Here is a 12733-nt window from a genome sequence, read left to right on the forward strand (position 1 = left end):
TTGACATTAGTTGGAGAAAAACCTCAAACCTCAGAACATATTCTGAGAACTTGAACAAGAGACGTACTTTAAGAAGCCCTGTGCCTGGTCCAGGGGAGGGTAGATCCCCCAGGACTTAGAAACACTATTGGTAAAGGCCTTTAAGGAAGCCTCCGATAAAGGGAAATGGAAAAAAGGGGGCTCAGATTTCCTTTTTTTTCTTTTTTCTTTTTCTTTTTTTTTTTGAGACAGGGTCTTGCACTGTCGCCCAGGCTAGAGTGCAGTGGTGTGATCTCGGCTCACTGCAGCCTTGATGGCCTGGGTTCAAGCAATCCTCCTGCCTCAGCCTCCCAAGTAGTTGGGACTACAGGTGCATATCACCATGCACAGCTAATTTTGTTCATTTTTTATAGAGATGAGGTCTCACTATGTTGCCCAAGCTGGTCTTGAACTCCTGGACTCAAGAGATCCTCCTGCCTCAGCCTTCCAAAGTGCTGGGATTGCAGGAGTAAGCCACTGTGCTGGGCCAGGGGCTCACATTTCTACTAAACCATCTTCTGAATGTGCAGAGAACAATGGCATAGAGAACCTGACCCTAAGGACTGGGGCTGGGGAAGAACATGTAAGCGAGGTTGGAGAGCCAGGTCTCCCCCTTAGGCATGCGCCCAGCACCACAGTGAAATTAAAAATAAACAAACTTGCCATTTTGGAAAAGAAAAGTGATCAGGGCATAAGCCTTACCAGATAATAAAACATATTATCAAAATATAGTAAGAAAAGCTGTGTGGTATTGATATATTGATACAAATAATCATCGAGTACAATGAAACAGCCTAAACATTTTTCAGTCTGTTGCCCGGGCTGGCTTGATGTGATCCTCCTGCCTCAGTATCCCAAAGTGCTAAATATAAAACAGAAAATTCAGTATAGAGTCAATTGGCTTTCAAATCAGTAGGGAAAAACTCTCATTTTAAAAATTATATTGAGACACTGGGTAACCATCCAAACAAAATAAATTCTAGATAGTTGAAAATGTAAAAGAACCATACAATTACTAGAAGAAATAAAGGACACTTTTTTTTTTTTGTAATCTAGTAGTATAGAGATAGAAGACTCAGAAACTATAAAAGACAAGACTGACAAACTTGATTATATGAAAAGAAAAAATTGCTGCATGGCAACCCCTCTGCATAAGCAGAATCAGAAGAAAAGGCACTGGGAAAAAATGTGCAGTTCAAATTAGAAGTAAAGGAGAAAATCCTTTAATATATAAAGAGCTCCTACAAATCATTAAGAAAAAGACCAATAACCCATGATCACCCTTATACAAAATATAAGAAATACAAATTAAAACCACATAATAATATAATAAAATATAATTAAATACTATCTTCATTTGTTAAACTGGCACAGATGAAAAATCAGATAGGGGTTCCAGAGACAGGTACTGTGTTATTGTTGGTAGAAGCGTGAATATATCCAACTTTCTGGAAGGTAGTTTGGAAAACACCTATCCAAATTATAATTACACCATCACTTAGGTCCAGAAATTTCACTGTTAGGAATGTAATGTACAGATATTCTTGTACACATGTGAAATAAACTATGTATAAGGGCATTCTTTATCACACTATTTGTTAATAGGAAAGATTGAACACCTAACTGTCTGTGAATGGAGTGGTGGTTAAATAAATTTTATTACAGACTTGGTGGCCCACACCTGTAAGCCCAGCACTTTGGGAGGCCAAGGCAGAAGGATGGCCTCAGGCCAGCCTGGGCAACAGAGCGAAGAATGTTCAGAATTCTAGGCCTGGGTTTGATTCCAGCTCTGCCACTTACTAGCTTGATATCCTGAATGATTACTTAATTTCTCTGAGCCTCTTATTTCTCATCTGTAAAATGGGAATAATAATAGAACCTATTACATATGAGTATTGGGACGATTAAGTGACATAATCCATATGAAGATCTTAGTGTTGTTCAGAAAGTATTGGTTTTATTTCTTTTCCACTTCTTTATTAAGGAATCACTGGTGTTGTCAGCTATTGAAAGTAAATATAATTAAATTATAAATTATAAAGTAAATGTAATCAAATCATGACTGCGGGCCAAACGTGGTGGCTCACACCTGTAATCCCAGCACTTTGGGAGGCCGAGGCAAGTGGATCACTTGAGGCCAGGAGTTTGAGACCAACCTGGCCAACATAGTGAAACCTGTCTCTACCAAAAAAATACAAAAATTAGCCAGCGTGGTGTTACGTGCCTGTAGTCCCAGCTACTCAGGAGGCTGAGACAAGAGGATCATTTGAACACAGGAGGCAAAGGTTGCAGTGAGCCGAGAGTACCACTGCACTCCAGCCTGGGCAACAGAGTGAGACTCTGTCTCAAAAAAAAAAAAAAAAAAAAAATATATATATATATATATATATAAAAAATACATATTATATATATGTGATAAATATATATAAAATATATATTATATATATGTGATAAATATATATAAAATATATATTATATGTGATAAATATATAAAATATATATTGTATGTGATAAATATATATAAAATATATATTATATGTGATAAATATATATAATATATATTATATATGTGATATACATGTTATATATAATCAAATCAGTGTAATCCTTGCACGCGTTCAAGAAAACACAGAATAATAAAGTTAGGTGAATTAGAAACAGATCCCAGAATTTTAAAGTGTTTAATGAATCTTATAGCAGGTTCCACAAATTAGTGGGGCAGGTAAGTATTAATTAAGATATAACACTGGGATCTTTGGTTAACCATGTGAATATAAATCAACTTAGTATGCTCACCTCATACCATATACAACATAAATTTCAGATTAAGAGTTAAGTGTTTAAATTTTTTTTTATTTTTAAGTAATATAAACTCACAGGAAGTTGAAAAGATAGTACAGAGTTCTGTGTACTCTTTGCCCATCTTCCCCCGAAGATAACATCTTCTGTAGCTGCCATATCAAATATCAAAACCAGGAAATGGATCATTATCATTGAGTACACACTGTGGCCAATGCGGTGGCTCATGCCTGTAATTCCAGCACTTTGAGAGGCCGAGGCAGGCAGATCACTTGAGCTCAGGAGTTCAAGACCAGTGTGGGCAACATGGTGAAACCCCGTCTCTACTAAAAATACAAAAATTAGCTAGGCGTGGTGGCAGGCTCCCGTAATCCCAGCTACTCAGGAGGCTGAGGCACGAGAATCGCTGGAACCCGGGAGGTGGAGGTTGTAGCAAGCCAAGGTCGCGCCATTGCACTCCAGCCTAGGCGACAGAGCGAGACTCCATCTCAAAAGAAAAAAAAAAGTACACATTTTGCTTTTTTTTCACTGTTTTAAAAATCATGATTTGCGTATGTGTATATGTGTAGTCCTATGCAATTTTATAAGTAAACTTCACTTATTACTTATTTATCTGTTCATTTGTTTAAAGGAACTTTATTTTTTTTTTCAGAGCAGTTTTAGGTTCACAGCAAAATTGAGTGAAAGATACATAGATTTGCCATATACCTCCTGCCCTGACACAGGCAACATTCCTTACTAGAGTAGCACATCTGTCACAACTGTTTAATAAACCTTGACACATCATTATTACCCGAAATTTGTAGTTTACACTCTTGGTGTACCTTCTGTGGGTTTGGACAAACGTATAGCGACACGGATTCCCCATTATGCCATCATGCAGAGTAGTTTCACTGTCCTAAAAATTTTCTGTGTTCTACCTATTCATTGTTTCTCCTGGTCCCTAATCCCCGGCAACCACTGATCTTTTTACAGTCTCCCTAGTTTTGCCTTTTCTACAATAGAATGTCATATAGTTGGAATCATACAGTTTGCAGCCTTTTCAGATTAGCTTCCTTCACTTAGTGATAGGTATTTGTTTCCTCCATGTCTTTTCATAGCCTGATAGCTCATTTCTTTTTAGTACTGAATGATAGTCCATTGTCTGGTTGTACCACAGTTTATTTATCCATTCACTTGCTGAAGGACATCTTGGCTACTCCCAAGTTTTATGAAAAAAGCTGCTGTAAACATCTATGTGCAGGTTTTTGTATAGACAGAAGTTTTGTTCCATGCAACTTTATCCCATTAACAGATTGGTGTAACCACTACCACAATCAAGGTTAAGAACTGTTTCATCACCACAGAAAAACTCTATCATGCTACCTCTTTGTATTTGCATTCACTTCTACCCCTGCTTTCCCACTCTTTGCTACTCCCAACCTCCAACACACATACATTCCTGTCCCGTTACAGCCACTAACTATTCTCTATATTAAAGTTTTGTCATTTCAAAAATGTTATGTAATTGAGATCACACAATATGTAACCTTTTGAGATTGTCTTCTTTCACTAAAAATAATACCCTTGAAGTCCATCTAAATTGTTATACACATCAATAGGTGATTCCTTTTTATTGCCGATGAATATTCTATTTTATGCTTATACCTGAGTTTGTTCAGCCGTTCACCAATTGAATGACATTTGGGCTGTTTCCAGTATTTTGCTATTATGAATAAATCTGCTATGAAAATTCACGCACAGCCTTTCATGTGAATGTTTTTATTTCTCTAGGATAAAAATTCCAAGCATGCAATTGCTGGGTAATATGGTAATGCTCACTTTGGGAATAAACTACCAAACTATTTTCCAGAATGATTATATCATTTTACATTCTCCCCAACAATGTATGAGAGATCATTTCTCCACATCCTCTCCAGCACTTGGTATTATTTTATTACATTTTTTATGTTAGCTGCTTCTATAGTTGCATTAGGAGTTAAATGTTTTAAAAATCTCAAATATCCAGAAGAAAACATGGGTGAAAATTTTCTGACTTCTGGCAGGGGAATCACTTTCTAAAGTTAACAGTTTCAACCAGATGAAACTTTAAAATTTTTAATGCCCCAAAACATCACTGACAACAACAAATAAAAGCAACAAACTGGGGAGAAACATCCATGAAAAATCAACCCTGCATTACTGAGACTCCTAAGCCAGGCACCCAGAAACCTACCCTGTTCCTGTGACCCAAGTTCAGCTTATCTTTGAGAAATTACAGTAGGTGAAAAATTTAAGTTATTGACACAAATTGCAAAAGGCCTTCCAGAAATATTTTATCAGTGTTTGACCTACCAGTAACATATGAGAGTGACTATGAAAATGGCTTTTTAAATATATATTCTTTTTTTTTTTTGAGACAGGATCTCACCCTGTCGCCCAGGCTGGAGTGAGGTGGTATGGTCACTGCTCACTGCAGCCTTGACTTCCCAGGTTCAAGGAATCCTCCCACTTTAGCTTCTTGAGTAGGTGGGACCACAGATGCATGCCACTACGCCCAGCTAATTTTTTTTTATTTTTCATAGAGATGGGGTTTGCCATGTTGGCCAGGCTGATCTTGAACTCCTGGGCTCAAGTGATCCTCCTGCCTTGTCCTCCCAGAGTACTGGGATTATAGACATGAGCTACTATGCCAGCCCAAGATACATTTTTTGAAAAACCAACCCTAGATCTTAACACATGAGCAAAGGACAGGAAAAAAAAAACCCACAAATGGAATAAAAATTTTAAAACATGAGAAAAATATTGTAAATCATTAAAAATTAAAATTCAAAATTACCTAGGAAAGACATACTTATTAAAATATCAAAAACAGATCATGTGTAATACTCAGTCTCACTGGGAGTGGGACGAGGCCAACATTCTTATACATTGTTCCCTTCTACTGGTTTCCATCTTCCCTGGTCTTATTCCCCTGGTTCCTCGCTCCTGCTCCTGGGTATCACTCCCAAGTAAACGACCTGATATGACCTTTGTCTCAGATTCTGCCTGTAAGAGAACCAAGCTATGAGAGTTGGTAACAGTGGTTTTAAAACTCAGACTCTCAGGATGGGATTTTGGAGTGCAGTGGTGATTACCTGGGTAGGCAGTAACATCACAATCACAAAGACTGTCACCTGCACAGGTACAGGTAGAAGGTGACACATTGGGTTATGTGACAACTTTGACAATTGAATGGAGTTGGGCCAATAAAATTACAAAGATTTGGGAACGGGTCAGATTTTGTTAACTCTTTGGAAGTCTTGACAAACAAATGATTCAGGTTAGCTAAGTGTCAACTGAGGTATCATGTGAAAGCCAGAGGCCTCTAGCCATTGTAGGGTAGAATGTGGTTAAAATCAGTCCCAGGAGCTGATTATAAGGGTGACAGAACTGCAAAGGACAGTTAACTCATGGCTTCAACAAGTCTTTTTTTTTTTTTAACAAATAGGACTTTTTATGTGCCACTATTATAAGTCTTAACTATAAATAGATTCTTGGACTGGTGGTTCATATCCATCAGCTCATTCAACTTTAGCATCTGTCTCATCCCCAGTGGCTTTTCCAGAACTACTACCTTCACCATGAAGCTCCATGAGTTTTCCCAATTCAAACTTGGGCTTCTTCAGCACTTTTATTCTTCTAATGAAGACATCACGGAGAGGATAAATAGATTGGCAAGGCTTTTCTGTGTCTTTTCAATGCCGTCTGGAATCAATTTATTGACCACTTCTTTCAAGTCATTTGTCTGCACCTCTCAGGTCATGATTTCCAACATCTTCTTCTGGATTTGGTAGACCTGTTGATGCTGAGCATAACAGATCTTTTATATCTGATTTTTGTGTTTTGTTTTTTTTTTTTTTTAGTAAAATCAACACAGAACAGACAAAGCAAGTAACCATTGGTAGTTTTTTTTTTTTAGATGGAGTCTCACTCTGTCAACCAGGCTGGAGTGCAGCGGCATGATTTCGGCTCACCACAACCTCCTTCTCCCAGGTTCAGCAATTCTCCTGCCTCAGCCTCTTGAGTAGCTGGGATTACAGGTGACCGCCACCACACCTGGCCAATGTTTGTATTTTTAGTAGAGATGGGGTTTCACCATGTTGATCAGGCTGGTCTCAAACTCCTGACCTGAGGTGATCCACCCACCTTGGCCTCCCAACGTGCTGGGATTATAGGTGTGAGCCACTGCCCAGCAGTAGTCTTGACATTGACATGAGCTTCAATCATTACCTGCCATTTTTTGACCATGAAGCACATTTTGTCATGGGTAAGATCCATGGCATGGAAGTTACGCAGTTTTTGCCCAAATATCTTCAGCAATCAGCTTAAATTTTCTAAATCCAACTTCATTATTCTGCAGATCAGCAGGACTCACTTCAAACACGTGACCCTTGAGGCCAACAGATGCAGTTTTGGTTCCTTGGGTCCTGGTGACTAGGGTCTTTCTAATATTTCTTATATTGAACACAGCAGGGGCTTTCACATCATACCAATCTTTCTTAGAAAATGGACCAACCGGGGTGGAGCCAAGATGGCCGAACAGGAACAGCTCCACTCTACAGCTCCCAGCGCGAGTGACGCAGAAGACGGGTGATTTCTGCACTTCCAACTGAGGTACTGGGTTCATCTCACTGGAGAGTGCCAGACAGTGGGTGTAGGACAGTGGGTGCAGTGCACCATATGTGAGCCAAAGCAGGGCGAGGCATTGCCTCACCTGGGAAGTGCAAGGGGTCAGGGAATTCCCTTTCCTAGTCAAAGAAAGGGGTGACAGATGGCACCTTGAAAATCAGGTCACTCCCACCCTAATACTGCGCTTTTCCAATGGGCTTAACAAACGGCACACCAGGAGATTATATCCCGCACTGGCTCGGAGGGTCCTACGCCCACGGAGCCTCACTCATTGCTAGTACAGCAGTCTGAGATCAAACTGCAAGGCGGCAGCGAGGCTGGGGGAGGGGCGCCCACCATTGCTGAGGCTTGAGTAGGTATACAAAGTGGCCAGGAAGCTCGAATGGGGTGGAGCCCACCACAGCTCAAGGAGGCCTGCCTGCCTCTGTGGGCTCCACCTCTGGGGGCAGGGCACAGACAAACAAAAGGCAGCAGTAACCTCTGCAGACTTAAATGTCCCTGTCTGACAGCTTTGAAGAGAGTAGTGGTTCTCCCAGCATGCACCTTGAGATCTGAGAATGGGCAGACTGCCTCCTCAAGTGGGTCCCTGACCCCAAAGTAGCCTAACTGGGAGGCACTCCCCAGTAGGGGCGGACTGACACCTCACATGGCCGGGTACCCCTCTGAGACAAAACTTCCAGAGGAACGATCAGGCAACAGCATTTGTGGTTCACCAATACCCGCTGTTCTGCAGCCACCACTGCTGATACCCAGGTAAACGGGGTCTGGAGTGGACCTCCAGCAAACTCCAACAGACCTGCAGCTGAGGGTCCTGACTGTTAGAAGGAAACCTAACAAACAGAAGGGACATCCACACCAAAAACCCAAAAACCCATCTCTGCGTCACCATCATCAAAGACCAAAGGTAGATAAAACCACAAAGATGGGGAAAAAACAGAGCAGAAAAACTGGAAACTCTAAAAATCAGAGCGCCTCTCCTCCTCCAAAGGACCGCAGCTCCTCACCAGCAATGGAACAAAGCTGGAAGGAGACTGAATTTGACGAGTTGAGAGAAGAAGGCTTCAGAAGATCAAACTACTCCAAGCTAAAGGAGGAAGTTTGAACCAATGGCAAAGTTAAAAACCTTGAAAAAAAATTAGACAAATGGCTAACTAGAATAACCAATGCAGAGAAGTTCTTAAAGGACCTGATGGAACTGAAAACCATGGCACAAGAACTATGTGACGAATGCACAAGCCTCAGTAGCCGATGCGATCAACTGGAAGAAAGGGTATCAGTGATGGAAGATGAAATGAATGAAATGAAGCGAGAAGAGAGTTTAGAGAAAAAAGAGTAAAAAGAAACAAACAGAGTGTGTCTGGAATTGGTGGGTTCTTGGTCTCACTGACTTCAAGAATGAAGCCGCGGACCCTCGCGGTGAGTGTTATAGCTCTTAAGGTGGCGCATCTGGAGTTTGTTCCTTCTGACGTTCGGATGTGTTCGGGGTTCGTGGTCTCGCTGGCTCAGGAGTGAAGCTGCAGACCTTCGTGATGAGTTACAGCTCTTAAGGTGGCACGTCTGGAGTTGTTGGTTCCTCCCGGTGGGCTCGTGGTCTCGCTGGCTTCAGGAGTGAAGCTGCAGACCTTTGCGGTGAGTGTTACAGCTCAGAAGAGCAGTGTGGACCCAAAGAGTGAGCAGTAGCAAGATTTATTCCAAAGAGCAAAAGTGCAAAGCTTCCACAGTGTGGAAGGGGACCCAAGCGAGTTGCTGCTGCTGGCTCAGGCAGCTTGCTTTTATTCTCTTATCTGGTCCCACCCACATCCTGCTGATTGGTAGAGCCGAGTGGTCTGTTCTGACAGTGCACTGATTGGTGCGTTTACCATCCCTGAGCCAGACATAAAAGTTCTCCATGTCCTCATCAGATCAGTTAGATACAGAGTATCGACACGAAGGTTCTCCAAGGCCCCACCAGAGCAGCTAGATACAGAGTGTCGATTGGTGCACTCACAAACCGTGAGCTAGACACAGGGTGCTGATTGGTGTGTTTAAAAACCTTGAGCTAGATACAGAGTGCCGACTGGTGTATTTACAATCCTTGAGCTAGACATAAAGGTTCTCCAAGGCCCCACCAGAGCAGCAAGATACAGAGTGTCGATTGGTGCATTCACAGACCCTGAGCTAGATACAGGGTGCTGATTGGTGTATTTACAATCCCTGAGCTAGACATAAAGGTTCTCCACATCTCCACCAGACTCAGGAGCCCAGCTGGCTTCACCCAGTGGATCCTGAACCAGGGCTGCAGGTGGAGCTGCCTGCCAGTCCCACGCCGTGCACTCGCACTCCTCAGCCCTTGGGTGGTCAATGGGACTGGGTGCTGTGGAGCAGGGGGTGGCGCTCATTGGGGAGGCTCGGGCCGCACAGGAGCCCCTGGTGGGGGTGGGAAGCTCAGGCATGGTGGGCTGCAGTCCCGAGCCCTGCCCCGTGGGAAGGCAGCTAAGGACCGGTGAGAAATTGAGCACAGCGCCTCTGGGCTGGCACTGCTGGGGGACCCAGTACACCCTCTGCAGTCGCTGGCCCGGGTGCTAAGCCCCTCATTGCCCGGGGCCGGCAGGGCAGGCTGGCTGCTCCGAGTGCAGGGCCTGCCAAGCCCACACCCACCCAGAACTCCAGCTGGCCCACAAGCGCCGCGCACAGCACCGGTTCCCGCTCACGCCTCTCCCTCCACACCTCCCTGCAAGCTGAGGGAGCCAGCTCCCGACTTGGCCAGCCCAGAAAGGGGCTCCCACAGTGCAGTGGTGGGCTGAAGGGCTCCTCAAGTGCTGCCAATGTGGGAGCTCAGGCAGAGGAGGCGCTGAGAGCGAGCGAGGGCTGTGAGGACTGCCAGCACACTGTCACCTCTCAAAAGCATCCAAGAAATATGGAACTATGTGAAAAGACCAAATTTACATCTGATTGGTGTACCTGAAAGTGACGGGAAGAACGGAACCAAGTTGGAAAACACTATACAGGATATTGTCCAGGAGAACTTCCCCAATCTAGCAAGGCAGGCCAACGTTCAGATTCAGGAAATACAGAGAATGCCACAAAGATACTCCTTGAGAAGAGCAACTCCAAGACACATAATTGTCAGATTCACCAAAGTTGAAATGAAGGGAAAAATATTAAGGGCAGCCAGAGAGAAAGGTCAGGTTACCCACAAAGGGAACCCCATCAGACTAACAGCTGATCTCTCAGCAGAAACTCTACAAGCCAGAAGAGAGTGGGGGCCGATATTCAGCATTCTTAAAGAAAAGAATTTTCAACCCAGACTTCCATATCCAGCCAAACGAAGCCTCATAAGTGAAGAAGAAATAAAACACTTTACAGAAAAGCAAATGCTGAGAGATTTTGTCACTACCAGGCCAGCCCTAAAAGAGCTCCTGAGAAGCGCTAAACATGGAAAGGAACAACCGGTACCAGCCACTGCAAAAACATGCCAAATTGTAAAGACCATCAAGGCTAGGAAGAAATTGCATCAACTAACGAGCAAAATAATCAGTTAACATCAAAATGACAGGATCAAATTCACACATAACAATATTAACCTTAAATGTAAATGGGCCAAATGCTCCAATTAAAAGACACAGACTGGTAAATTGGATAAAGAGTCAAGACCCATCAGTGTGCTGTATTCAGGAAACCCATCTTACATGCAGAGACACACATAGGCTCAAAATAAAGGGATGGAGGAAGATCTACGAAGCAAATGGAAAATAAAAAAAGCAGGGATTGCAATTCTTGTCTCTGATAAAACAGACTTTAAACCAACAAAGATCAAAAGAGACAAAGAAGGCCATTACATAATGGTAAAGGGATCAATTCAACAAGAAGAGCTAACTATTCTAAATATACATGCACCCAATCCAGGAGCATCCAGATTCATAAAGCAAGTCCTTAGTGACTTACAAAGAGACTTAGACTCCCACACAATAATAATGGGAGACTTTAACACCCCACTGTCAACATTAGACAGATCAACAAGACAGAAAGTTAACAACAATATCCAGGAATTGAACTCAGCTCTGCACCAAGCGACCAATAGACATCTACAGAACTCTCCACCCCAAATCAACAGAATATACATTCTTTTCAGCACCACACCACACCTATTCCAAAATTGACCACATAGTTGGAAGTAAAGCACTCCTCAGCAAATGTAAAAGAACAGAAATTATAACAAACTGTCTCTCAGACCACAGTGCAATCAAACTAGAACTCAGGATTAAGAAACTCACTCAAAACTGCTCAACTACATGGAAACTGAACAACCTGCTCCTGAATGACTAGTGGGTAAATAACGAAATGAAGGCAGAAATAAAGATGTTCTTTGAAACCAGTGAGAACAAAGACACCACATATCAGAATTTCTGGGACACATTTCAAAGCAGTGTGTACAGGGAAATTTATAGCACTAAATGCCCACAAGAGAAAGCAGGAAAGATGTAAAATTGACACCCTAACATCACAATTAAAAGAACTAGAGAAGCAAGAGCAAAAACATTCAAAAGCTAGCAGAAGGCAAGAAATAACTAAGATCAGAGCAGAACTGAAGGAAATAGAGACACAAAAAACTCTTGAAAAAATCCATGAATCCAGGAGCTGGTTTTTTGAAAAGATGAACAAAATTGATAGACCGCTAGCAAGACTAATAAAGAAGAAAAGAAAGAAAAATCACATAGACGCAATAAAAAATGACAAAGGGGATATCACCACCGATCCCACAGAGATACAAACTACCATCAGAGAATACTATAAACACCTCTACACAAATAAACTAGAAAATCTAGAAGAAATGAATAAATTCCTGGACACATAGACCCTCCCAAGACTAAACCAGGAAGAAGTTGAATCTCTGAATAGACCAATAACAGGCTCTGAAATTGAGGCAATAATTAATAGCTTACCAACCAAAAAAAGTCCAGGACCAGGTGGATTCACAGCCAAATTCTACCAGAGGTACAAGGAGGAGCTGGTACCGTTCCTTCTGAGACTATTCCAATCAATAGAAAAAGAGGGAATCCTCCCTAACCCATTTTATGAGGCCAGCATCATCCTGATACCAAAGCCTGGCAGAGACACAACAAAAAAAGAGACTTTTAGACCAATATCCTTGATGAACATTGATGCAAAAATCCTCAATGAAATACTGGCAAAACGAATTCAGCAGCACATCAAAAAGCTTATACACCATGATCAAGTGGGCTTCATCCCTGGGATGCAAGGCTGGTTGAACATACACAAATCAATA

The 12733-nt window shown here is 42.2% G+C and overlaps 1 pseudogene; it reads right to left on the reverse strand.

Moving 5' to 3' along the window:
* Window positions 1-6314: 6314 nt before the first annotated feature.
* LOC100587927 overlaps window positions 6315-12733 on the reverse strand; it is a 41007-nt pseudogene continuing 34588 nt past the window's right edge.

This window comes from Nomascus leucogenys, chromosome 2 (genome assembly GCF_006542625.1).
Source record: "Nomascus leucogenys isolate Asia chromosome 2, Asia_NLE_v1, whole genome shotgun sequence".
Classification (NCBI taxonomy): domain Eukaryota; kingdom Metazoa; phylum Chordata; class Mammalia; order Primates; family Hylobatidae; genus Nomascus; species Nomascus leucogenys.